Consider the following 26896-nt stretch of genomic DNA (forward strand, 5'->3'; position numbering starts at 1 on the left):
TAGGAGTCACTATCTCAGGTGACATAAAGGATAAATATAGTATAATGGCACTATACTGGAAACTACTGAGTAGGAAAGAGATCTAGGAGTCACTATTTCAGATGACATAAAGGATAAATATAGTATTAATGGCGCTATACTGGAAACTACTGAGGAGGAAAGGGATCTAGGGGTCACTATTTCATGTGACATAAAGGATAAATATAGTATAATGGCGCTATACTGGAAACTACTGAGGAGGAAAGGGATCTAGGAGTCACTATTTCAGGTGACATAAAGGATAAATATAGTATTAATGGCGCTATACTGGAAACTACTGAGGAGGAAAGGGATCTAGGGGTCACTATTTCAGGTGACATATAAGATAAATATAGTATTAATGGCACTATACTGGAGACTACTGAGGAGGAAAGGGATCTAGGAGTGACTATTTCAGGTGACATAAAGGATAAATATAGTATTAATGGCACTATACTGGAAACTACTGAGGAGGAAAGGGATCTAGGAGTCACTATCTCAGGTGACATAAAGGATAAATATGGTATTAATGGCACTATACTAGAAACTACTGATGAGGAAAGGGATCTAGGAGTCACTATTTCAGGTGACATAAAGGATAAATATAGTATTAATGGCGCTATACTGGAAACTACTGAGTAGGAAATGGATCTAGGAGTCACTATCTCAGGTGACATAAAGGATAAATATAGTATTAATAGCACTATACTGGAAACTACTGAGGAGGAAAGGGATCTAGGAGTCACTATTTCAGGTGACATAAAGGATATAAATATAGTATTAATGGCACTATACTGGAAACTACTGAGGAGGAAAGGGATCTAGGAGTCTCTATCTCAGGTCACATAAAGGATACATATAGTATTAATGGCAGTATACTGGAACTACTGAGGAGGAAAGGGATCTAGGAGTCACTATTTCAGGTGACATAAAGGATAAATATAATATTAATGGCACTATACTGGAAACTACTGAAGAGGAAAGGGATCTAGGAGTCACTATTTCAGGTGACATAAAGGATAAATATAGTATTAAGGACACTATACTGGAAACTACTGAGGAGGAAAGGGATCTAGGAGTCACTATTTCAGGTGACATAAAGGATAAATATACTATTAATGGCGCTATACTGGGAACTACTGAGGAGGAAAGGGATCTAGGAGTCACTATCTCAGGTGACATAAAGGATAAATATAGTATTAATGGCTCTATACTGGGGACTACTGAGGAGGAAAGAGATCTAGGAGTCACTATTTCAGGTGACATAAAGGATAAATATAGTATAATGGCACTATACTGGGGACTACTGAGGAGGAAAGGGATCTAGGAGTCACTATTTCAGGTGACATAAAGGATAAATATAGCATTAATGGCACTATACTGGAAACTACTGAGGAGGAAAGGGATCTAGGTGTCACTATTTCAGGTGCCATAAATGATAAATATAGTAATAATAGCACTATACTGGAAACTACTGAGGAGGAAAGGGATCTAGGAGTCACTATTTCAGGTGACACAAAGGATAAATATAGTATTAATGGCTCTATACTGGGGACTACTGAGGAGGAAAGGGATCTAGGAGTCACTATTTCAGGTGACATAAAGGATAAATATAGTATAATGGCACTATACTGGGAACTACTGAGGAGGAAAGGGATCTAGGAGTCACTATCTCAGGTGACAAAGGATAAATATAGTATTAATGGCACTATACTGGAGACTACTGAGGAGTAAAGGGATCTAAGAGTCACTATCTCAGGTGACATAAAGGATAATTATAGTATTAATGGCACTATACTGGAAACTACTGATGAGGAAAGGGATATAGGAGTCACTATTTCAGGTGACATAAAGGATAAATATAGTATTAATGGCGCTATACTGGAAACTATTGAGGAGGAAAGGGATCTAGGAGTCACTGTCTCAGGTGACATAAAGGATAAATATAGTATTAATGGCACTATACTGGAAACTACTGAGGAGGAAATGGATCTAGGAGTCACTATCTCAGGTGACATAAAGGATAAATATAGTATTAATGGCACTATACTGGGAACTACTGAGGAGGAAAGGGATCTAGGAGTCACTATTTCTGGTGACATAAAGGATAAATATAGTATTAATGGCACTACACTGGAAACTACTGAGGAGGAAAGCGATCTAGGAGTCACTATTTCAGGTGACATAAAGGATAAATATAGTATTAATGGCACTATACTGGAAACTACTGAGGAGGAAAGGGATCTAGGAGTCACTATCTTAGGTGACATAAAGGATAAATATAGTATTAATGGCACTATACTGGAAACTACTGAGGAGGAAAGGGATCTAGGAGTCACTTTCTCAGGTGACATAAAGGATAAATATAGTATTAATGGCACTATACTGGAAACTACTGAGTAGGAAAGGGATCTAGGAGTCACTATCTCAGGTGACATAAAGGATAAATACAGTATTAATGGCACTATACTGGGAACTACTGAGGAGGAAAGGGATCTAGGAGTCACTATCTCAGGTGACATAAAGGATAAATATAGTATTAATGGCACAATACAGGAAACTACTGAGGAGGAAAGGGATCTAGGAGTCACTATCTCAGGTGACATAAAGGATAAATATAGTATAATGGCTCTATACTGGGAACTACTGAGTAGGAAAGGGATCTAGGAGTCACTATTTCAGGTGACATAAAGGCTAAATATAGTATTAATGGCACTATACTGGGAACTACTGAGGAGGAAAGGGATCTAGGAGTCACTATCTCAGGTGACATAAAGGATAAATATAGTATTAATGTCACTATACTGGAAACTATTGAGGAAAGGGATCTAGGAGTCACTATCTCAGGTGACATAAAGGATAAATATAGTATTAATGGCACTATACTGGAAACTACTGAGGAGGAAAGGGATCTAGGAGTCACTATCTCAGGTGACATAAAGGATAAATATAGTATTAATGGCACTATACTGGGAACTACTGAGGAGGAAAGGGATCTAGGAGTCACTATTTCAGGTGACATAAAGGATAAATATAGTATTAATGGCACTATACTGGGAACTACTGAGGAGGAATGGGATCTAGTAGTCACTATCTCAGGTGACATAAAGGATAAATGTAGTATAATGGCGCTATACTGGAAACTACTGAGGAGGAAAGAGATCTAGGAGTCACTATTTCAGGTGACATAAAGGATAAATATAGTATAATGGCGCTATACTGGAAACTACTGAGGAGGAAAAGGATCTAGGAGTCACTATTTCAGGTGACATAAAGGATAAATATAGTATTAATGGCGCTATACTGGAAACTACTGAGGAGGAAAGGGATCTAGGAGTCACTATTTCAGGTGACATAAAGGATAAATATAGTATAATGGCGCTATACTGAAAACTACGGAGGAGGAAAGAGATCTAGGAGTCACTATTTCAGGTGACATAAAGGATAAATATAGTATAATGGCGCTATACTGGAGACTACTGAGGAGGAAAGGGATCTAGGAGTCACTATCTCAGGTGACATAAAGGATAAATATAGTATTAATGGCACTATACTGGAAACTACTGAGGAGGAAAGGGATCTAGGAGTCACTATTTCAGGTGACATAAAGGATAAATATAGTATTAATGGCACTATACTGGAAACTACTGAGGAGGAGAGGGATCTAGGAGTCACTATTTCAGGTGACATAAAGGATAAATATAGTATTAATGGCACTATACTGGAAACTACTGAGGAGGAAAGGGATCTAGGAGTCACTATTTCAGGTGACATAAAGGATAAATATAGTATTAATGGCACTATACTGGAAACTACTGAGGAGGAAAGGGATCTAGGAGTCACTATTTCAGGTGACATAAAGGATACATATAGTATAATGGCACTATACTGGAAACTACTGAGGAGGAAAGGGATCTAGGAGTCACTATTTCAGGGGACATAAAGGATAAATATAGTATTAATGGCACTATACTGGAAACTACTGAGGAGGAAAGGGATCTAGGAGTCACTATTTCAGGTGACATAAAGGATACATATAGTATAATGGCACTATACTGGAAACTACTGAGGAGGAAAGGGATCTAGGAGTCACTATCTCAGGTGACATAAAGGATAAATATAGTATTAATGGCACTATACTGGAAACTACTGAGGAGGAAAGAGATCTAGGAGTCACTATTTCAGGTGACATAAAGGATAAATATAGTATTAATGGCACTATACTGGAAACTACTGAGGAGGAAAGGGATCTAGGAGTCACTATCTCAGGTGACATAAAGGATAAATATAGTATAATGGCACTATACTGGGAACTACTGAGGAGGAAAGGGATCTAGGAGTCACTATCTCAGGTGACATAAAGGATAAATATAGTATTAATGGCACTTTACTGGGAACTACTGAGGAGGAAAGGGATCTAGGAGTCACTATCTCAGGTGACATAAAGGATAAATATAGTATTAATGGCACTATACTGGAAACTACTGAGGAGGAAAGGGATCTAGGAGTCACTATTTCAGGTGACATAAAGGATACATATAGTATAATGGCGCTATACTGGGAACTACTGAGGAGGAAAGGGATCTAGGAGTCACTATCTCAGGTGACATAAAGGATAAATATAGTATAATGGCACTATACTGGAAACTACTGAGTAGGAAAGAGATCTAGGAGTCACTATTTCAGATGACATAAAGGATAAATATAGTATTAATGGCGCTATACTGGAAACTACTGAGGAGGAAAGGGATCTAGGGGTCACTATTTCATGTGACATAAAGGATAAATATAGTATAATGGCGCTATACTGGAAACTACTGAGGAGGAAAGGGATCTAGGAGTCACTATTTCAGGTGACATAAAGGATAAATATAGTATTAATGGCGCTATACTGGAAACTACTGAGGAGGAAAGGGATCTAGGGGTCACTATTTCAGGTGACATATAAGATAAATATAGTATTAATGGCACTATACTGGAGACTACTGAGGAGGAAAGGGATCTAGGAGTGACTATTTCAGGTGACATAAAGGATAAATATAGTATTAATGGCACTATACTGGAAACTACTGAGGAGGAAAGGGATCTAGGAGTCACTATCTCAGGTGACATAAAGGATAAATATGGTATTAATGGCACTATACTAGAAACTACTGATGAGGAAAGGGATCTAGGAGTCACTATTTCAGGTGACATAAAGGATAAATATAGTATTAATGGCGCTATACTGGAAACTACTGAGTAGGAAATGGATCTAGGAGTCACTATCTCAGGTGACATAAAGGATAAATATAGTATTAATAGCACTATACTGGAAACTACTGAGGAGGAAAGGGATCTAGGAGTCACTATTTCAGGTGACATAAAGGATATAAATATAGTATTAATGGCACTATACTGGAAACTACTGAGGAGGAAAGGGATCTAGGAGTCTCTATCTCAGGTCACATAAAGGATACATATAGTATTAATGGCAGTATACTGGAACTACTGAGGAGGAAAGGGATCTAGGAGTCACTATTTCAGGTGACATAAAGGATAAATATAATATTAATGGCACTATACTGGAAACTACTGAAGAGGAAAGCGATCTAGGAGTCACTATTTCAGGTGACATAAAGGATAAATATAGTATTAAGGACACTATACTGGAAACTACTGAGGAGGAAAGGGATCTAGGAGTCACTATTTCAGGTGACATAAAGGATAAATATACTATTAATGGCGCTATACTGGGAACTACTGAGGAGGAAAGGGATCTAGGAGTCACTATCTCAGGTGACATAAAGGATAAATATAGTATTAATGGCTCTATACTGGGGACTACTGAGGAGGAAAGAGATCTAGGAGTCACTATTTCAGGTGACATAAAGGATAAATATAGTATAATGGCACTATACTGGGGACTACTGAGGAGGAAAGGGATCTAGGAGTCACTATTTCAGGTGACATAAAGGATAAATATAGTATTAATGGCACTATACTGGAAACTACTGAGGAGGAAAGGGATCTAGGTGTCACTATTTCAGGTGCCATAAATGATAAATATAGTAATAATAGCACTATACTGGAAACTACTGAGGAGGAAAGGGATCTAGGAGTCACTATTTCAGGTGACATAAAGGATAAATATAGTATTAATGGCTCTATACTGGGGACTACTGAGGAGGAAAGGGATCTAGGAGTCACTATTTCAGGTGACATAAAGGATAAATATAGTATAATGGCACTATACTGGGAACTACTGAGGAGGAAAGGGATCTAGGAGTCACTATCTCAGGTGACAAAGGATAAATATAGTATTAATGGCACTATACTGGAGACTACTGAGGAGTAAAGGGATCTAAGAGTCACTATCTCAGGTGACATAAAGGATAATTATAGTATTAATGGCACTATACTGGAAACTACTGATGAGGAAAGGGATATAGGAGTCACTATTTCAGGTGACATAAAGGATAAATATAGTATTAATGGCGCTATACTGGAAACTATTGAGGAGGAAAGGGATCTAGGAGTCACTGTCTCAGGTGACATAAAGGATAAATATAGTATTAATGGCACTATACTGGAAACTACTGAGGAGGAAATGGATCTAGGAGTCACTATCTCAGGTGACATAAAGGATAAATATAGTATTAATGGCACTATACTGGGAACTACTGAGGAGGAAAGGGATCTAGGAGTCACTATTTCAGGTGACATAAAGGATAAATATAGTATTAATGGCACTACACTGGAAACTACTGAGGAGGAAAGCGATCTAGGAGTCACTATTTCAGGTGACATAAAGGATAAATATAGTATTAATGGCACTATACTGGAAACTACTGAGGAGGAAAGGGATCTAGGAGTCACTATCTTAGGTGACATAAAGGATAAATATAGTATTAATGGCACTATACTGGAAACTACTGAGGAGGAAAGGGATCTAGGAGTCACTTTCTCAGGTGACATAAAGGATAAATATAGTATTAATGGCACTATACTGGAAACTACTGAGGAGGAAAGGGATCTAGGAGTCACTATCTCAGGTGACATAAAGGATAAATACAGTATTAATGGCACTATACTGGGAACTACTGAGGAGGAAAGGGATCTAGGAGTCACTATCTCAGGTGACATAAAGGATAAATATAGTATTAATGGCACAATACTGGAAACTACTGAGGAGGAAAGGGATCTAGGAGTCACTATCTCAGGTGACATAAAGGATAAATATAGTATAATGGCTCTATACTGGGAACTACTGAGTAGGAAAGGGATCTAGGAGTCACTATTTCAGGTGACATAAAGGCTAAATATAGTATTAATGGCACTATACTGGGAACTACTGAGGAGGAAAGGGATCTAGGAGTCACTATCTCAGGTGACATAAAGGATAAATATAGTATTAATGTCACTATACTGGAAACTATTGAGGAAAGGGATCTAGGAGTCACTATCTCAGGTGACATAAAGGATAAATATAGTATTAATGGCACTATACTGGAAACTACTGAGGAGGAAAGGGATCTAGGAGTCACTATCTCAGGTGACATAAAGGATAAATATAGTATTAATGGCACTATACTGGGAACTACTGAGGAGGAAAGGGATCTAGGAGTCACTATTTCAGGTGACATAAAGGATAAATATAGTATTAATGGCACTACACTGGAAACTACTGAGGAGGAAAGGGATCTAGGAGTCACTATTTCAGGTGACATAAAGGATAAATATAGTATAATGGCGCTATACTGGGGACTACTGAGGAGGAAAGGGATCTAGGAGTCACTATCTCAGGTGACATAAAGGATAAATATAGTATTAATGGCACTATACTGGAAACTACTGAGGAGGAAAGGGATCTAGGAGTCACTATCTCAGGTGACATAAAAGATAAATATAGTATTAATGGCACTATACTGGAAACTACTGAGGAGGAAAGGGATCTAGGAGTCACTATTTCAGGTGACATAAAGGATAAATATAGTATTAATGGCACTATACTGGAAACTACAGAGGAGGAAAGGGATCTAGGAGTCACTATTTCAGGTGACATAATGGATAAATATAATATTAATGGCACTATACTGGAAACTACTGAGAAGGAAAGGGATCTAGGAGTCACTATTTCAGGTGACATAAAGGATAAATATAGTATTAACGGCACTATACTGGGAACTACTGAGGAGGAAAGGGATCTAGGAGTCACTATTTCAGGTGACAAAGGATAAGTATAATATTAATGGCACTATACTGGAAACTACTGAGGAGGAAAGGGATCTAGGAGTCACTATTTCAGGTGACATAAAGGATAAATATAGCATTAATGACACTATACTGGAAACTACTGAGGAGGAAAGGGATCTAGGAGTCACTATTTCAGGTGACATAAAGGATAAATATAATATTAATGGCACTATACTGGAAACTACTGAGAAGGAAAGGGATCTAGGAGTCACTATTTCAGGTGACATAAAGGAAAAATATAGTATTAATGGCACTATTCTGGAAACTACTGAGGAGGAAAGGGATCTAGGAGTCACTATTTCAGGTGACATAAAGGATAAATATAGTATTAACCGCACTATACTGGAAACTACTGAGGAGGAAAGGGATCTAGGAGTCACTATTTCAGGTGACATAAAGGATAAATATAGTATAATGGCACTATACTGGAGACTACTGAGGAGGAAAGGGATCTAGGAGTCACTATTACAGGTGATATAAAGGATAAATATAGTATTAATGGCACTATACTGGGAACTACTGAGGAGGAAAGGAATCTAGGAGTCACTATCTCAGGTGACATAAAGGCTAAATATAGTATTAATGGCACTATACTGGGAACTACTGAGGAGGAAAGGGATCTAGGAGTCACTATCTCAGGTTAAATAAAGGATAAATATAGTATTAATGGCACTATACTGGGAACTACTGAGGAGAAAAGGGATCTAGGAGTCACTATCTCAGGTGACATAAAGGATAAATATAGTATTAATGGCACTATACTGGAAACTACTGAGGAGGAAAGGGATCTAGGAGTCACTATCTCAGGTGACATAAAGGATAAATATAGTATTAATGGCACTATACTGGAAACTACTGAGGAGGAAAGGGATCTAGGAGTCACTATCTCAGGTGACATAAAGGATAAATATATTATTAATGGCACTATACTGGAAACTACTGAGGAGGAAAGGGATCTAGGAGTCACTATTTCAGGTGACATAAAGGATAAATATAGTATTAATGGCACTATACTGGGAACTACTGAGGAGGAAAGGGATCTAGGAGTCACTATCTCAGGTGACATAAAGGATAAATATAGTATTAATGTCTCTTCCTCATGCTCTGGGTTTCTGGTCTCTGAATTAGACATGTTAGTCTGGGTGGGCTGCGTGGTGTCTCTTCCTCATGCTCTGGGTTTCTGGTCTCTGAATTAGACATGTTACTCTGGGTGGGGTGGGGTGCGTGGTGTCTCTTCCTCATGCTCTGGGTTTCTGATCTCAGAATTAGACATGTTACTCTGGGTGGGGTGGGGTGGGGTGCGTGGTGTCTCTTCCTCATGCTCTGGGTTTCTGATCTCAGAATTAGACATGTTACTCTGGGTGGGGTGGGGTGGGGTGCGTGGTGTCTCTTCCTCATGCTCTGGGTTTTTGGTCTCTGAATTAGACATGTTAGTCTGGGTGGGGTGGGGTGGGGTGCGTGGTGTCTCTTCCTCATGCTCTGGGTTTTTGGTCTCTGAATTAGACATGTTAGTCTGGGTGGGGTGGGGTGGGGTGCGTGGTGTCTCTTCCTCATGCTCTGGGTTTCTGATCTCTGAATTAGACATGTTACTCTGGGTGGGGTGGGGTGCGTGGTGTCTCTTCCTCATGCTCTGGGTTTCTGATCTCAGAATTAGACATGTTACTCTGGGTGGGGTGGGGTGCGTGGTGTCTCTTCCTCATGCTCTGGGTTTCTGATCTCTGAATTAGACATGTTACTCTGCGTGGGGTGGGGTGCGTGGTGTCTCTTCCTCATGCTCTGGGTTTCTGATCTCAGAATTAGACATGTTACTCTGGGTGGGGTGGGGTGGGGTGCGTGGTGTCTCTTCCTCATGCTCTGGGTTTCTGATCTCAGAATTAGACATGTTAGTCTGGGTGGGGTGGGCTGCGTGGTGTCTCTTCCTCATGCTCTGGGATTCTGATCTCTGAGTTAGACGTGTTACTCTTGGTGGGGTGGGCTGACTGGTGTCTTTTCCTCAGGCTCTGGGTTTCTGATCTCAGAATTAGACACGTTACTCTGGGTGGGGTGGGCTGAGTAGTGTCTCTTCCTCATGCTCTGGGTTTCTGATCTCAGAATTAGACACGTTACTCTGGGTGGGGTGCGCGGAGTCTCTTCCTCATGCTCTGGGTTTCTGATCTCTGAATTAGACATGTTAGTCTTCGTGGGATGGGGTGCGCGGTGTCTCTTCCTCATGCTCTGGGTTTCTGATCTCCGAATTAGACATGTTAGTTTGGGGGGAGTGGGGTGCGCAGTGTCTCTTCCTCATGCTCTGGGATTCTGATCTCTGAATTAGACACGTTACTCTGGGTGGGGTGGGGTGCGCGTTGTCTCTTTTACAGTATGTCTGGTATGTGGTGTCTGGATTTCCGATACCAGGCATTTGGTCTTGCTGACAAATGGGCTCACTAAGATAACCAGACGTAAATGCCCATCTGTCAGACTTGCCCCTGTGTTACTGAGCTTGGAGCTCCTAGGACTCATATATAATATATTTGGAGACAGCACTGGTTTATCAGGTGTTTCTTGTCCTCAGAAGAAGGAAACTCCACATCCTGCATTGAGTATAGTTCCGGCATGAGAGCTCTAGGTTTCATTTCACATTTACACACTGTACTTTCCAGGTTTTCAGAGCAACAGCTGATAAGGAAGGTGGCAATAAATATGGGACAGCCTAAGTTCTAATGTCTTCTCTCTGTTCTAGATGATGCAGGGTGCCACAATGCAGACTGTCTTGGTGCAGCCCATGTCTGTCTCTCAGACCGTGACCATCAGCCAAATGAGTGTAAATAAGTGGAGCTCTGGAATTTGTGACTGCCTTGAAGACCTGGGAATATGTAAGTGACCTTATGAAGTCCGTCTGTTGTACTTGTTACTGAGGAGACTGCAAGAGATAAAGTGCTAGAGGCACCAGCACACCCTTAGTGGATGATAAATGTTTCTTCCTGCCCTTTGTCCACCTCCAATCCATCTCTTCACCTTCATCCATCTCCAGGTTGCTGCGCATTCTGGTGTTTTCCATGTTTCCAATGCTCCTCGGTCAGGGACCACGGCGAGTGCCTCTGTCTCCCCCTACTGGAAATAGGATACCTGAGTTACCCTTCTGGATGCCCTCCAGTCTCTATGGCAATGCGGGCATCTGTCCGGGAGAGATACAAAATTCCTGTAAGTATTGGGCCACCTCCTAAAACTCCCAGATGGTTGTTGGCTTAAGATGACCGAAATGACGTATTTGACTGTTTGCCATTGATTATTGCCCAGCTGATATGTACTTGGCGCGCCCTAAACCCCCGCTGATGTACTGGGCATACTGACCCTATGCTGGCTGGAGCACGGTGCAGTTGTGGCACTGAGTCCTGTATCTCTCTCTGTACAGGGCTCAGTCTTCAATGACTGCTGCATATTGTGCTGGTGCCTCGGCTGCGCCTGGTGCCAAATGGCGCGGGAGATCAAGAAGCACAAAATTCCTGTCACCTTTATAACCGCCGAGACAACGCCTGTGGCAGTCCTGGAGCAAGTTCAAAACACCCAGAACGACCCTGAGTACAGTACTGTCCTGTATACCTTGTGACTGTATACCCACCTGTGAAGTACCAGTGTATCTCCCAGATCCTACGCAGCCCTACCGCCATCCTGCGTTGAGATTATTGCGGCGGATCATCCCAGGGTGCTCGCGCGGATGGTGTATGACAAGGACATTTACCACCGGTTTTGTAGATGAAAACAGATTTGAGAAGATATATAGGACAAATATGCGTCATACGATCCCTGTACTCCATTTACTGCAAACATTTACTTCACCGACCACTTTTCTTTTAGACACATGCTGTATATGGGTTTGTTTTATTGTTTTTATGTTGTTGCTTAAGTTATCTACCTAATTACCTTTTTACCTACCTACCTACCTACATACTTACCTTGGACAGGATTATAAAGTTCTGCACCAACTCCACATTTATGAGATTTAGCTTCAGTTAAATGCTGGTAACATTACTGCAGTTATCTCGTTAAAAATATAGGCTATAAGTGCATTGGAAACGGCGGCAGCTTCGGGGCCTTCAAAGCCAGGCTTCGGAGGCAGGGGGGCTTCCCTTATTTAGCAATGCGATCCCAAATGAATTGCGATCGCATCACTGGCCTCCATTAGCATGCTGGGCGGTCTTGCCCTCTGCTGTGTGGCCCCCAGAATGCGATCGCAAGCAGTTGCAGTTTTGCTATTTTAGCAAAGTTGCAACTGAAGCTGAATAGGGTCCCATATTCCACTTAGACATCAGAGCTTAGCACAACCAGGCCCGGGCTTGCAACATACAAGGTCAACGGAGCCTTGTGCACAAGACAGTTAATACAGGATTTAGAAGTAAAGTAATTTTCACAGAGTAAGGGTGGCCATCCTGCTTTTGTTAGTGCAGAGAAGGATCACCTCTATCACAGCGTGCACGCTTCAGGGTAAACTGTGTACACAAACTTGCAGTGCCCAGCCAGCACCAGTGAGCTCTGAGGGGGGTATCCAATTAGTCCCGATGCCATTTCAGCCACCAAAACGGCCAGATATCACGGTTAATGACCGATGGTCATTATTGCAGTATCCAATTAGAGGCCATTTTGATCAGGCGAAATTGGACCCGAGATTGCGCAGATTTATCGCGGATTAAGGGGCCGCTGGAGCCAGGATAACACCTGAAGCATAATCCCCAATAAGTGCCGGCATCAAGGGGAGGCGTGCACAGCAACGGAGCTTGTAGGATAGCCCCCAGCAATACAATTACCCGCGCTCATTGAGCACGAGTAATTGGATACCCCCCTGAGTAAGAGTGAACCCCCTGAGTAAGAGTGAACTCAAAGCGTTTACTAAGTATTTAGTATAGAAGAATGTACTTATTGAATGTTTTTAGTTATTTTAGTTGGTAACCAGACTTTATTTATAGTAAGAAGACGGGAGCAGCGCGCAGTACAGTGAAATCCTTATTTGCGCTAGTAGCGTGCGTGAATTGTAAATGTGAACAATTATCTGTAACATTGTTTTCTTCCATTGTGTCTTGTTATTGTGTTACTATAGTATTACTTGTCTTTATTGAAAGGGGTACGCGGTTGCCCTACAAGTGTGACCCTTTTTGTTATAGTAGTGTGTATGTACTGTATATATTGCCTGTATTATATTATTGATTACAGTTGATTACAACGCTGCCTTGAAAAAATAAGATTTTACTCACCGGTAAATCTATTTCTCGTAGTCCGTAGTGGATGCTGGGAACTCCGTAAGGACCATGGGGAATAGCGGCTCCTCAGGAGACTGGGCACAACTAAAAGAAAGCTTTTAGACTACCTGGTGTGCACTGGCTCCTTCCACTATGACCCTCCTCCAATCCTCAGTTAGGATACTGTGCCCGGAAGAGCTGACACAATAAGAAAGGATTTTGAATCCCGGGTAAGACTCATACCAGCCACACCAATCACACCGTACAACTCGTGATAAGAAACCCAGTTAACAGTATGATAACAATGGAGCCTCTGAACAGATGGCTCTCAACAATAACCCGATTTGTGGAACAATAACTATTTACAAGTATTGCAGACAATCCGCACTTGGGATGGGCGCCCAGCATCCACTACGGACTACGAGAAATAGATTTACCGGTGAGTAAAATCTTATTTTCTCTGACGTCCTAGTGGATGCTGGGAACTCCGTAAGGACCATGGGGATTATACCAAAGCTCCCAAACGGGCGGGAGAGTGCGGATGACTCTACAGCACCGAATGAGAGAACTCAAGGTCCTCCTCAGCCAGGGTATCAAATTTGTAGAATTTTGCAAACGTCTTTGACCCTGACCAAGTAGCAGCTCGGCAAAGTTGTAGAGCCGAGACCCCTCGGGCAGCCGCCCAAGACGAGCCCACCTTCTTCGTGGAATGGGCTTTTACAGACTTAGGATGCGGCAGTCCAGCCGCAGAATGCGCAAGCTGAATTGTGCTACAAATCCAACGAGCAATAGTCTGCTTAGAAGCAGGAGCACCCAGGTTGTTGGGTGCGTACAGGATAAATGGCGAGTCAGTTTTCATGACTCGAGCCGTCCGGGAAACCTAAATTTTCAGGGCCCTGACTACGTCCAGTAACTTGGAATCCTCCAAGTCCCTAGTAGCCGCAGGCACCACAATAGGTTGGTTCACGTGAAAAGCTGATACCACCTTCGGGAGAAACTGAGGACGAGTCCTCAACTCTGCCCTATCCATATGGAAAATCAGATAAGGGCTTTTACATGACAAAGCCGCCAACTCTGACACACGCCTGGCCGAAGCCAAGGCCAACAGCATGACCACTTTCCACGTGAGATATTTCAAATCCACGGTTTTAAGTGGCTCAAACCAATGTGACTTTAGGAAACTCAACAGCACATTGAGATCCCAAGGTGCCACTGGGGGCACAAAAGGGGGCTGAATATGCAGCACTCCCTTAACAAAAGTCTGAACTTCAGGCAGCGAAGCCAGTTTTTTCTGGAGGAAAATCGACAGAGACGAAATTTGGACCTTAATGGAACCTAATTTTAGGCCCATAGTCACCCCTGACTGTAGGAAGTGCAGGAAACGACCCAGCTGAAATTCCTCCGTTGGGGCCTTCCTGGCCTCACACCAAGCAACATATTTCCGCCATATGCGGTGATAGTGTTTTGCTGTAACATCCTTCCTAGCTTTAATCAGCGTAGGAATGACTTCCTCCGGAATGCCCTTTTCCTTTAGGATCCGGTGTTCAACCGCCATGCCGTCAAACACAGCCGCAGTAAGTCTTGGAACAGACAGGGCCCCTGCTGTAGCAGATCCTGTCTGAGCGGTAGAGGCCATGGGTCCTCTGATACCATTTCTTGAAGTTCTGGGTACCAAGCTCTTCTTGGCCAATCCCGAACCACGAGTATCGTCCTTACTCCTCGTCTTCTTATTATTCTCAGTACCTTTGGTATGAGAGGCAGAGGAGGGAACACATAAACCGACTGGTATACCCACGGTGTTACTAGAGCGTCCACAGCTATTGCTTGAGGGTCCCTTGACCTGGCGCAATATCTCTCTAGCTTCTTGTTTAAGCGGGACGCCATCATGTCCACCTGTGGCCTTTCCCAATGGTTTACCAGCAGTTGGAAGACTTCTGGATGAAGTCCCCACTCTCCCGGGTGTAGGTCGTGTGTGCTGAGGAAGTCTGCTTCCCAGTTGTCCACTCCTGGAATGAACACTGCTGACAGTGCTAACACGTGATTTTCCGCCCATCTGAGAATCCTTGTGGCTTCTGCCATTGCCATCCTGCTTCTTGTGCCGCCCTGTCTGTTTACATGGGCGACTGCCGTGATGTTGTCTGATTGGATCAGTACCGGCCGGTTTTGAAGCAGGGGCCTTGCGTGACTTAGGGCATTGTAAATGGCCCTCAGTTCCAGAATATTTATGTGTAGAGAAGTCTCTTGACTTGACCAAAGTCCTTGGAAGTTTCTTCCCTGTGTGACTGCCCCCCAGCCTCGAAGGCTGGCATCCGTGGTCACCAGGACCCAGTCCTGTATGCCGAACCTGCGGCCCTCTTGAAGATGAGCACTCTGCAGCCACCACCGCAAAGATACCCTGGTCCTTGGAGACAGGGTTATCAGCCGATGCATCTGAAGATGCGAGCCGGACCACTTGTCCAACAGGTCCCACTGAAAAGTTCTTGCATGGAACCTGCCGAATGGGATTGCTTCGTAGGAAGCCACCATTTTTCCCAGGACTCGCGTGCAGTGATGCACCGATATCCGTTTTGGCTTCAGGAGGACTCTGACTAGAGATGACAGCTCCTTGGCTTTCTCCTCCGGGAGAAACACTTTTTTCTGGTCTGTGTCCAGAACCATCCCCAGGAACAGTAGACGTGTGGTAGGAACCAGCTGTGACTTTGGAATGTTTAGAATCCATCCGTGCTGTTGTAGCACTTCCCGAGATAATGCTACCCCGACCGACAACTGCTCCTTGGACCTCGCCTTTATAAGGAGATCGTCCAAGTACGGGATAATTAAAACTCCCTTTTTTCTAAGGAGTATCATCATTTCTGCCATTACCTTCGTAAACACCCTTGGTGCGGTGGACAGTCCAAACGGCAGTGTCTGGAATTGGTAATGGCAGTCCTGTACCACAAATCTGAGGTACTCCTGGTGAGGATGGTAAATGGGAACATGCAGGTAAGCATCCTTGATGTCCAGGGATACCATGTAATCCCCCTCGTCCAGGCTTGCAATAACCGCCCTGAGTGATTCCATCTTGAACTTGAATTTTTTGATATATGTGTTCAAGGATTTCTAATTTAAAATGGGTCTGACCGAACCGTCCGGTTTCTGAACCCCAAACAGAGTGGAATAGTAACCCCGTCCTTGTTGAAGTAGGGGCACCTTGACTATCACCTGCTGGGAATACAGCTTGTGAATTGCCTCTAGCACAGCCTCCCTGCCTGAGGGAGTTGTCGGTAAGGCAGATTTGAGGAAACGGCGTGGGGGAGACGTCTCGAATTCCAGCCTGTACCCCTGAGATACTATTTGGAGGATCCAGGGATCCACCTGTGAGCGAGCCCACTGATCGCTGAAATTTTTGAGGCGGCCCCCCACTGTACCTGGCTCCGCCTGTGGAGCCCCACCGTCATGCGGTGGACTTGGAAGAAGCGGGGGAGGACTTTTGTTCCTGAGAACCTGCTGCTTCTGGCAGTCTTTTGCCTCGACCTCTGCCCTTGGGCAGAAAGGACCCGCCTTCCCCCCGCCTGCTTTTCTGGGGTCGAAAGGACTGTACGTGATAATACGGCGCTTTCTTAGGTTGTGAGGGAACATGGGGCAAAAAAGCTGACTTCCCAGCTGTTGCTGTGGAAACTAGGTCAGAGGGACCATCCCCGAATAACTCCTCACCCTTATAAGGCAAAACTTCCATGTGCCTTTTAGAATCTGCATCTCCTGTCCACTGCCGAGTCCATAAGCCTCTCCTAGCAGAAATGGACAATGCACTTATTTTAGATGCCAGCCGGCAGATCTCCCTCTGTGCATCTCTCATGTATAAGACTGAGTCTTTTATATGCTCTATGGTTAGCAGAATAGTGTCCCTGTCTAGGGTGTCAATATTTTCCGACAGGGAGTCTGACCACGCAGCTGCAGCACTGCACATCCATGCTGAAGCAATAGCTGGTCTAAGTATAATGCCTGAGTGTGTATATACAGACTTCAGGATCGCCTCCTGCTTCCTATCTGCAGGCTCCTTGAGGGCGGCCGTATCCGGAGACGGTAGTGCCACCTTTTTTGATAAGCGTGTGAGCGCTTTATCCACCCTAGGGGGTGTTTCCCAACGTGACCTATCCTCTGGCGGGAAAGGGTACGCCTTTAGTAACTTTTTAGAGATTACCAATCTTTTATCGGGGAAAGCCCACGCTTCTTCACACACTTCATTTAATTCTTCTGATGGGGGAAAAACTACGGGTAGTTTTTTCTCCCCAAACATAATACCCTTTTTTGTGGTACCTGGGATAATATCAGAAATGTGTAATACCTCTTTCATAGCCTCAATCATGTAACGAATGGCCCTACTGGACATTAAAGTAGTCTCATCGTCGTCGACACTGGTATCTGAATCCGTGTCGACATCCGTGTCTGCCATCTGAGGTAGCGGGCGTTTTAGAGCCCTTGATGGCTTTTGAGGCGTCTGGGCAGGCACGAGCTGAGAAGCCGGCTGTCCCGCATTTGGCATGTCGTCAAATTTCTTATGTAAGGAGTCGACACTAGCTCGTAATTCCTTCCATAAATCCATCCATTCAGGTGTCGGCCCCGCAGGGGGTGACATCACATTTACAGGCATTTGCTCTGCCTCCACATAAGCCTCCTCATCAAACATGTCGACACATCCGTACCGACACACCGCACACACACAGGGAATGCTCTGATAGAAGACAGGACCCCACAAAAAGCCCTTTGGGGAGCCAGAGAGAGAGTATGCCAGCACACACCAGAGCGCTATATAATGCAGGGACTAACTGAATTATGTCCCCTATAGCTGCTTATTGTATTAACTGCGCCTAAATTTAGTGCCCCCCCTCTCTCTTTTTTACCCTTTCTGTAGTGTAGTCTGCAGGGGAGAGCCAGGGAGCTTCCTTCCAGCGGAGCTGTGAGGGAGAAATGGCGCCAGTGTGCTGAGGGAGATAGCTCCGCCCCTTTTTCACTGACTTTTCTCCCGCTTTTTTATGGATTCTGGCAGGGGTATTTATCACATATATAGCCTCTGGGGCTATATATTGTGATTGTTTAGCCAGCCAAGGTGTTTTTATTGCTGCTCAGGCCCCCCCCCCCCTCCCCCAGCGCCCTGCACCCTCAGTGGCCGGAGTGTGAAGTGTGTATGAGGAGCAATGGCGCACAGCTGCAGTGCTGTGCGCTACCTTGGTGAAGACAGAAGTCTTCTGCCGCCGATTTTCCGGACCTCTTCTTGCTTCTGGCTCTGTAAGGGGGACGGCGGTGCGGCTCCGGGACCGAACACCAAGGACGGGTCCTGCGGTCGATCCCTCTGGAGCTAATGGTGTCCAGTAGCCTAAGAAGCCCAAGCTAGCTGCAAGCAGGCAGGTTCGCTTCTTCTCCCCTTAGTCCCTCGCTGCAGTGAGCCTGTTGCCAGCAGGTCTCACTGTAAAATAAAAAACCTAAATATACTTTCTTCTAGGAGCTCAGGAGAGCTCCTAGTGTGCATCCAGCTCGGCCGGGCACAAAAATCTAACTGAGGCTTGGAGGAGGGTCATAGTGGGAGGAGCCAGTGCACACCAGGTAGTCTAAAAGCTTTCTTTTAGTGTGCCCAGTCTCCTGCGGAGCCGCTATTCCCCATGGTCCTTACGGAGTTCCCAGCATCCACTAGGACGTCAGAGAAAGATTCTTGTTTAGAACAGAAATGTCGGCTTATGGCATGGTCTGTCGGCAAGTTTACCTGCTGTTATGTTAAATAAATTTGTCCGAAGATATGGAGAAGTCTGGAGAGTGCCCCCTTCCATGCCCACCTACCGTACTTACCCGTAGGGTCAAATGCAGCAGCAGCACCGCAGCCGGCCTGGTCGGTCTCTGGTGAGACTGGGAGCCGGGTGCATTGCATCATCAGGACCTTGCAGTGCGACTTGCGGGTCTTTAGAAAGGGTTGTGGCGCTTAAATTTCGGGGGAAGTTTCTGGGTACTCAGAGACCCCTCCTGTGTGCGCCACTGTAGGATTTCCCATTGGGGTCAGCACAGGTTTCTCAGTTGTTACGTCTCCTCAGAAGAAGGAAACCCCACAACCTGCTCAGAGCACAGTTCCGGCGTGTGACCTCGTTTCGCATTTACATTCTGTACATTCCAGGTTTTCAGAGCACCTGATCCGTCCAGTGCCAGATTAAGGTCCACATAGGCCTGGAGCTGAAATTTACAAAGGGCCTATTATATGGGGCCACCGAGGGTGTGACTAGTGATGTGGGGGGGGGCAAGACCAGTAGCACCCATTACTGTACTCACAGCAGCACCCATTACTATACTCACACAGCTGCACCTGTTACTCATATGGTGGCCAATCCTGGGATCGGGATCGGCAGTATCCTGGGATTTTGGCCTAAAATGGGGCTTACTATCCCGGTATTTGGGCCAACGCTTTTTTTTTAAAATGCCGGGCAGCGTCTGAGCCAATTCAGCACACGGCTCAGATGCTGCTCGGCTCCCCCTGCCCCAGGCAGTGCGGCTGTGTGCACTGCGCAGCGTGACATGGTGTTAGAGGTCACACTGTGCCGCACAGCATAAACCTCGCTGCCGGCCTGGAATGCCCGAACCCGCCCATACTCACCGCCTGCTGGAGCCGCCGCCTGCTGCCCGGACCTGCCGATAGCACAGCCGCCTGCCACATGGACCTGCCAACAGCACCGCCGACATCTGGACCTGAGGAGGGTATTTTTGAAAAAAATTTTTTAACCCTAGTTAGTCCCGAGTATTAGGACCATCAGCATTATATAAACCACATAAACTGTAAATAATATTGTGTTTTTAATTTTTATGCTTTATAACCTAATAAATTGGAGTATACCAGAATTTAAAAGTAAACTGCATATGTGATATTATTTGTTTAGGAGTGAGCGCTGACAGTTAAATACGCTAAGCATCCAATTTCTATGGGCAGGTGGAACCCCTTCCCTCCTCAGCTGCTACTCATATAACAAATAGGTGTTAGCGTAGCCCTCCCAAACATAGCATATACACACAGGCCCCCATCATATAAAGTACACACACACACACACACACACACACACATAGTACACACTACACACACAAAGTACACCCCCCCACATATAAACACATAAAGTACACACACACACACCCACCACCACGTATACACAAACACACACAGTACACACCAGTGGTCGAAGTGGAAATATTGAAGTGGGGATATGGAAAAGTCAAGGATGCAATTATGCGCGCGCCTTCGCTCCAGAAAAGGGGGCGTGGTCACCCAAAAGGGGGCATGTCCAGTGTAGTAGAACCCCTTATACTATCTAGTACTGGTGCCCCTTTCACCTTATAGCACACGGTACGAGCCAAAACTCACATTATAGCACATGGTACGAGCCGAAATTCACATTACAGCACACGGTACGAGCCGAAATTCACATTACAGCACTCGGTACGAGCTGAAACTCACATTATAGCACACGGTACGAGCCGAAATTCACATTATAGCACACGGTACGAGCCGAAATTCACATTATAGCACACTGAATAAGCCGAAATTCACATTATACCCCAATGAATAAGCCGAAATTCACATTATAGCACAATGAATAAGCCGAAATTCACATTATAGCACACGGTACGGGCCAAAATTCACATTATAGCACACGGTACGAGACGAAATTCACATTACAGCACACGGTACGAGCCGAAATTCACATTGCAGCACACGGTATGAGCCGAAATTCACATTATAGCACACGGTACGAGCCGCAATTCACATTATAGCACAATGAATAAGCCAAAATTCACATTATAGCACACTGAATAAGCCGAAATTCACATTATAGCACACAGTAGTGCACCTAATACACATTGCACCAGGTAGAACCTCCTATACACACTGCGACAGGTAGAGCACGTTATACATATTGTGCCAGATAGAGCACGTTATACACATTGCACCAGGCAGAGCACTGATACACACTGCACCAGGTAGAGAGCACTGAGACACACTGCACCAGGTAGAGAGCACTGAGGCACACTGCACCAGGTAGAGAGCACTGAGGCACACTGCACCAGGTAGAGAGCACTGAGGCACACTGCACCAGGTAGAGAGCACTGGGAGGAAGAGGAAGACAGGCACAGGGCAGATGCAGAGCGGCACTCACCGTTGCGGAGGAGGGCACTGTGCCGGATCAGCAGGGCCAGTCTCTTGATGCTGACGGCGGAGCCCAGGTCAGCGTGCAGCGCCGTGGTGAGGCAGAATCAAACCATGCCGGAGGACTGGCAGGAGACACCGCAGGATCTGATTGGCTGCTCCTTCCCGCTGCATGCTGACCCTGTCTCCGCCTTCAGCTGAGAGCTATCAGCGCGGCCGGGGGAGGAGTAACAGTGCTGCGGGGGGAGAAGTGACAGCGCGGCGGGTGGAGAAGGCAGTCCTTTGGTGATTAGCAGGGCGCATTCTGTCACTCAGAAAAGGGGTAGGGCGCAGCTCCCTGCGAAAGAAGCTTAACATGAACACTTTCATTTAATTAAAAAATATACCACTCCATTTCGACCACTGGTACACACTATATACACACCCACCACCACCACATATACACAAACACACCCACCCACCACCACATATACACATACAGTACACACTACAGACACACAAAGTACACCCACCACCACCACATATACACAAACACACCCACCACCACATATACACATACAGTACACACTACAGACACACAAAGTACACCCACCACCACCACATATACACAAACACACCCACCCACCACCACATATACACATACAGTACACACTACAGACACACAAAGTACACCCACCACCACATATACACACTACACACACCCACACAGAAAGTACACACACACCTCCACCACCATATATACACACTAAACACACACACAGAACCCACTACAGTGACTACACACTTCACATATAAAGTACACACACACCCCCATCACTATACAAAGTACACACACACCACCACCACATATACACACAGTACACACTATACACACCCACCCACCACCACATATACACACACACATTCACTACACACATCACACAAACTGTATACACATATTAATCAAGAAGCCATCACTGCACTTGCCAGGCTTCCTGCAGCAGCAGCTCCCCGTGGCCCGTGCAGTCTGGGGGCGGAGCTTGGGCCTGTGAGTGACAGCAGGACCCCGGAGAAGGAGAGACTGGAGAGGAAGGGGCGGCCAGCACACTGCCTGCAGGCTGCACGGCTCCGTGGCAGGTGAGATCGATGGAGCCGTAGAAGGGGGCATGGGAGAGAGGAGGCCGCTGGCAGTATGTGACAGGAAAAAGTTCCTGTCAATGCTGTCAGTTTGCTGTGGGCCTATTTTCAATGGGGGGCCTGGAGCTGCAGCTCCATCCGCCCCATTGTTAATCCGGCCCTGGATCCGTCTTCCTCCTCTCCGTCACGCGACGTGCAGATAACAGAATTCTGGAAGCGATTTCCTCATACCTTCCCGGATGAGAGGTGACAAACTGGTTCTGTCACAGCTACCCGCTGACGCCGTCACCTGTGGTGCTGCGACTATTACATGGTGGAGACAATACAAGATCCAGTTTACGCGCTGTCAATTTATTACGTATTTTTTTGCAATCTCGCAATTACTAGGATTGCCGATCGCTTTCTCTGCTACAGCTTCTGCGCGTCATCCGTTATATGGGGTCATTCTGACCCATTTGCTCGCTGCTTTTTGTCGCAGCCGAGCGAACGGGTCCCTACTGCGCATGCGCCGCCGCCATAGTGCACCGGCGCATGCCAGATGACCGAAGGCCGTAGCAGGGCTGCGATCGCCTCTGCCTGATTGACAGACAGAGGCGGTCGCTGGGCGGGAGGGGGTGGGCGCGGTACGGTCAATGCAGGCGTGGTCGGACCGAACGGGGGGCGGGCCGCAGTGTCTGCGTGATGTCACACGCAGCCGCTGCTAGCCATGGAGCGATGAGTAGCTCCCGGCCAGCACGCTAAAGCTGCGCTGGCCGGGAGCTACTCTTGAATTGCAAAGGCGTCGCCGCTGTACGATGCCTCTGCACTTCTGCGGGGGGGCGGCACTGACATGCGGGGCGGACTAGCTCTGTGCTGGGCATCCTCCCGCATGTCAATGTAAATGATTGTAGCTGTGCTAAGTTTAGCACAGCTACGATCAACTCAGAATGACCCCCCCCCCCCCCCCATGTGCACACCGAAAAAGTGAGTGGGGCTGCAGGTGGAGGAATTAGGTGCAGCAAAAGATATTGTAGAAAAAATGAGGAGATACTGTATGAGGCCCGCGTCATCGGTTTTATGTGCGCGCAGATAGATCAAGTGAGTGGGGCTGCAGGTGGAGGATTTAGGTGCAGCAGAAGCTATTGTAGAAAAAACAAGGAGATATGAGGCCCGCGTTACGGTTGTTGGGTCCGGCCGTTGAATAGAGCTGAGCGTTCCTGCGCTTGCGGGATGCCTAACACTAGAACTACTGACCCGTACGCTGGACAGGAATGAGTGAGGGGGCACTAAGCACCGATTGCTGCAGAGATAAGGAATACCCCACCAGTGGGGCAGACGGGGTATAAAGGTCCCTACATATGATTTTTTATGTATGAGGCAGGCCTGGACTTACAGCAGCCGATGCAGAGGTGGCGGCACAAGGGTAGCAAATAACGGGGCAGTTGCTAGCAGAATATAAGGATTGACGGGACTTGTTTCTGTTGATATAATTGGAAGATAACATGACGGGAACGTTGTCAGTTTTGAGCTGAGAAGGACTCTCTGACCAGCAATACACAAGAAATTCTCATTGAACTTTTTGTCCATTTTTTTTGGTCAACTTTACTATTTATCAATATTCACGTTTGCAATATGACATGGGCGTGATATTGGCATCCAAGATTTTATTGCAGTAATGGATTAATACTCGGCGTATGTATGAAGCGTCAAACACTGGGACAGGGGCTCCGAAAGAAAGAAGTCCCTGCGAAGTGCTGCACTTCAGTGCTAGGTCTCCTATGCATGCAATGTCAAGCCCCGGGGGGAAGGGGAGGGGGAGGGTAACCGCAAATATTCAGTATCCCCCAAATGCATGATAGGTTGGCTGCCGCATTTCCCATAGGTTTCTATAGGGGGTGTGATGTTGCCAGATTTACCAATATCTGGAATACACAGCATTCTGGAGATTGGCCCTTGAAGCTACAGTAATTAGCCAACGGAGGGCTCCCCCGGACCCCTCCCTAGCAATGGCCGCTGTACGCGTGCAGTCAGCAGGACCGCGTTTGTGCAGGACCCCTCCCCCTTCGGGTGTGCAATGCTACGTCACGCCGTAGGAATGATTGCATCGCCAATGCGGCTCCTGATAAATGGGCCATAAATACCTTGTAAGAGGGGCTCCTGCCTCCAAACCTGGGTCTGAGGGAGGCTGCGGGGCTGATTCTGAATGGGGAAGGAATGAGATTTGGGAGGGGCGCATCCAAACTCCAATCTAGTTTGCCTTGAAACAATAAAGTCGCCCAGCAATTGTGTGTCCCCGGCTCAGTCATTGCAGCGCGGAGTCACCGGCTCCCAACTCTCTATCAGCCCAGTAATGGATGATGGACATAGCGTCACCTCTGCAGTATATATACAGATACGTCATTCAGCTCAGCCATGCAGAACGTTTCCTAATGTCAGGTACCGGCTCTTTTCACCTTACTACAGATGGATCCACATTTATCTTGACCTTTAATAGGATTAACTGAGACTAGCCAGTCGGACTTAATCCCCTCCTTTAATGACTTAATCCCCTGCTGTAATGACTTAATCCCCTGCTGTATTGTTCTCTGTATTGTATTGCAGCTGAGAACAATAGATGAAGGGTCTATGCTAATAAATCATGTTGTGCCTAGGTGCAGAAAACTAGTCAAGATAACTGTGGACCCATCTGTATATATAACACTCTTATATCTTCTCCCTGGGGCTGCTGCTCTTTGTACATAACCCCACCAGGGCTCCAGACCTATCTCTACGTAAGATGTGATGAAATGGTTCTCTGTAACTTTTGTATTACCTCCTCTCATACACGGCTGCGGATGAGTGACAATTAGAGCGCTAGCCCACTGACCCACTGCCCTCATTCTGCATTGTTGCACAGATCTTTACAGACCCTGATTCATACACTATACATTCAGCACTATGAGAATGTAGAAAGACAGCGCAGAACGGGAGGCAGAAAACTGAATATATTCCGTCACTGGGACGGCGCGCCTCCTCATATTAATACATTCTGCCCGCAGACTTCAGCGGCTTTACATGTTGCAGCAATTTGTGCATTGCCACTCATTTCCCAACAGACGGTTCTATAAAGTGTAATAAGGACAGTGTGATGCAGTGCCCCCTGGTGGTGGCTTCCAGGAACTGGATGAGAACTGGTTGTTCCAGGAAATGAGCCATATATCACATTCTGCCAGATCCCTGCATATCGGAGCCTGTTTCAGCCACACATTTCACTCTACAATGCATTAGCGGGGAAGGACAGGACCTGGGATGCGGGGCGGCATTTCCCTGTGCTGGGCGTCAGTGTCACCCCCCATCCCCCCTCCTCCTCCCCCTGCATGTCAGTGGAAAAAGTTGTAGCTTTACACATTTTTGCAAAACTACAACTGATGCTGAATTTAGCACAGCTACGATCAGTCACACTGACATGCGGGGGGACGCCCAGCACAGGGCTAGTCCGTCCCGCATGTCAGTGCGCCCCCCCCCGCAGAAGCGCAAAGGCATCGCACAGCGGCGATGCCTTTGCACTTCCAGAGTAGCTCCCGACCAGCCAGCTTTAGCGTGCTGGTCAGGAGCTACTCCTCGCTCCCCGGCCCGCAGCGGCTGCGTGTCACATCATGCAGCCGCCGCGGCCCACCCCTCCAACGGTCCAGCCACGCCTGTGTTGGCCGGACCACCTAAATGGCGGCTTAACGCCGCCGCCCAGCCCCCTGCCTCAGAGGCAATCGCTAGGCAACGATGGCTGCTATGCGCCGGCGCATGCGCAGTTCCAACCCGATCGCGAGAAACTGCAGCGAGCGATCGGGTTGGAATGACCCCCATTGTGCCTTATAACCAATGCAGGGAAATGACCCTGATGATCCAATTTGAATGTATGTATCTCTGAATTCCCCCCCCCAAGACTGTAATAGCTACAGTATATAATGGGGATAAGGTGCAATCAGGGAGATTGCTGCACTATTCAAGGAGTCAGGAAGATCGGTGCTATTTCAGGGGGTCTCCTGCAGAATGCGGGAGGGTAGGCAACTATGTATTATGGGTTATTTGCATATGGGTACATTATTGTTACCACTTGATGGCTCCCAACTCATAGGACCCCATTCAGCTTCAGAAGCAGATTCTGTTAAAAAGCTATCTGCTACTGATGAAATCACATGCGGGGGGACCA

The 26896-nt window shown here is 45.9% G+C and overlaps 1 protein-coding gene across 1 annotated transcript in view; it reads right to left on the reverse strand.

Annotated features, from left to right (window-relative positions):
- LOC134935863 (transmembrane protein 102-like) overlaps positions 1-20163 on the reverse strand; it is a 139240-nt gene extending 119077 nt beyond the window's left edge. The window contains exon 1 of the mRNA XM_063930693.1: positions 20077-20163. The gene's annotated coding sequence lies outside the window, so the exon portion shown is untranslated. The remainder of the gene's footprint in view (positions 1-20076) is intronic.
- Between the last annotated feature and the right edge of the window lie 6733 nt (positions 20164-26896).

Source organism: Pseudophryne corroboree, chromosome 6 (genome assembly GCF_028390025.1).
Source record: "Pseudophryne corroboree isolate aPseCor3 chromosome 6, aPseCor3.hap2, whole genome shotgun sequence".
Taxonomy (NCBI): domain Eukaryota; kingdom Metazoa; phylum Chordata; class Amphibia; order Anura; family Myobatrachidae; genus Pseudophryne; species Pseudophryne corroboree.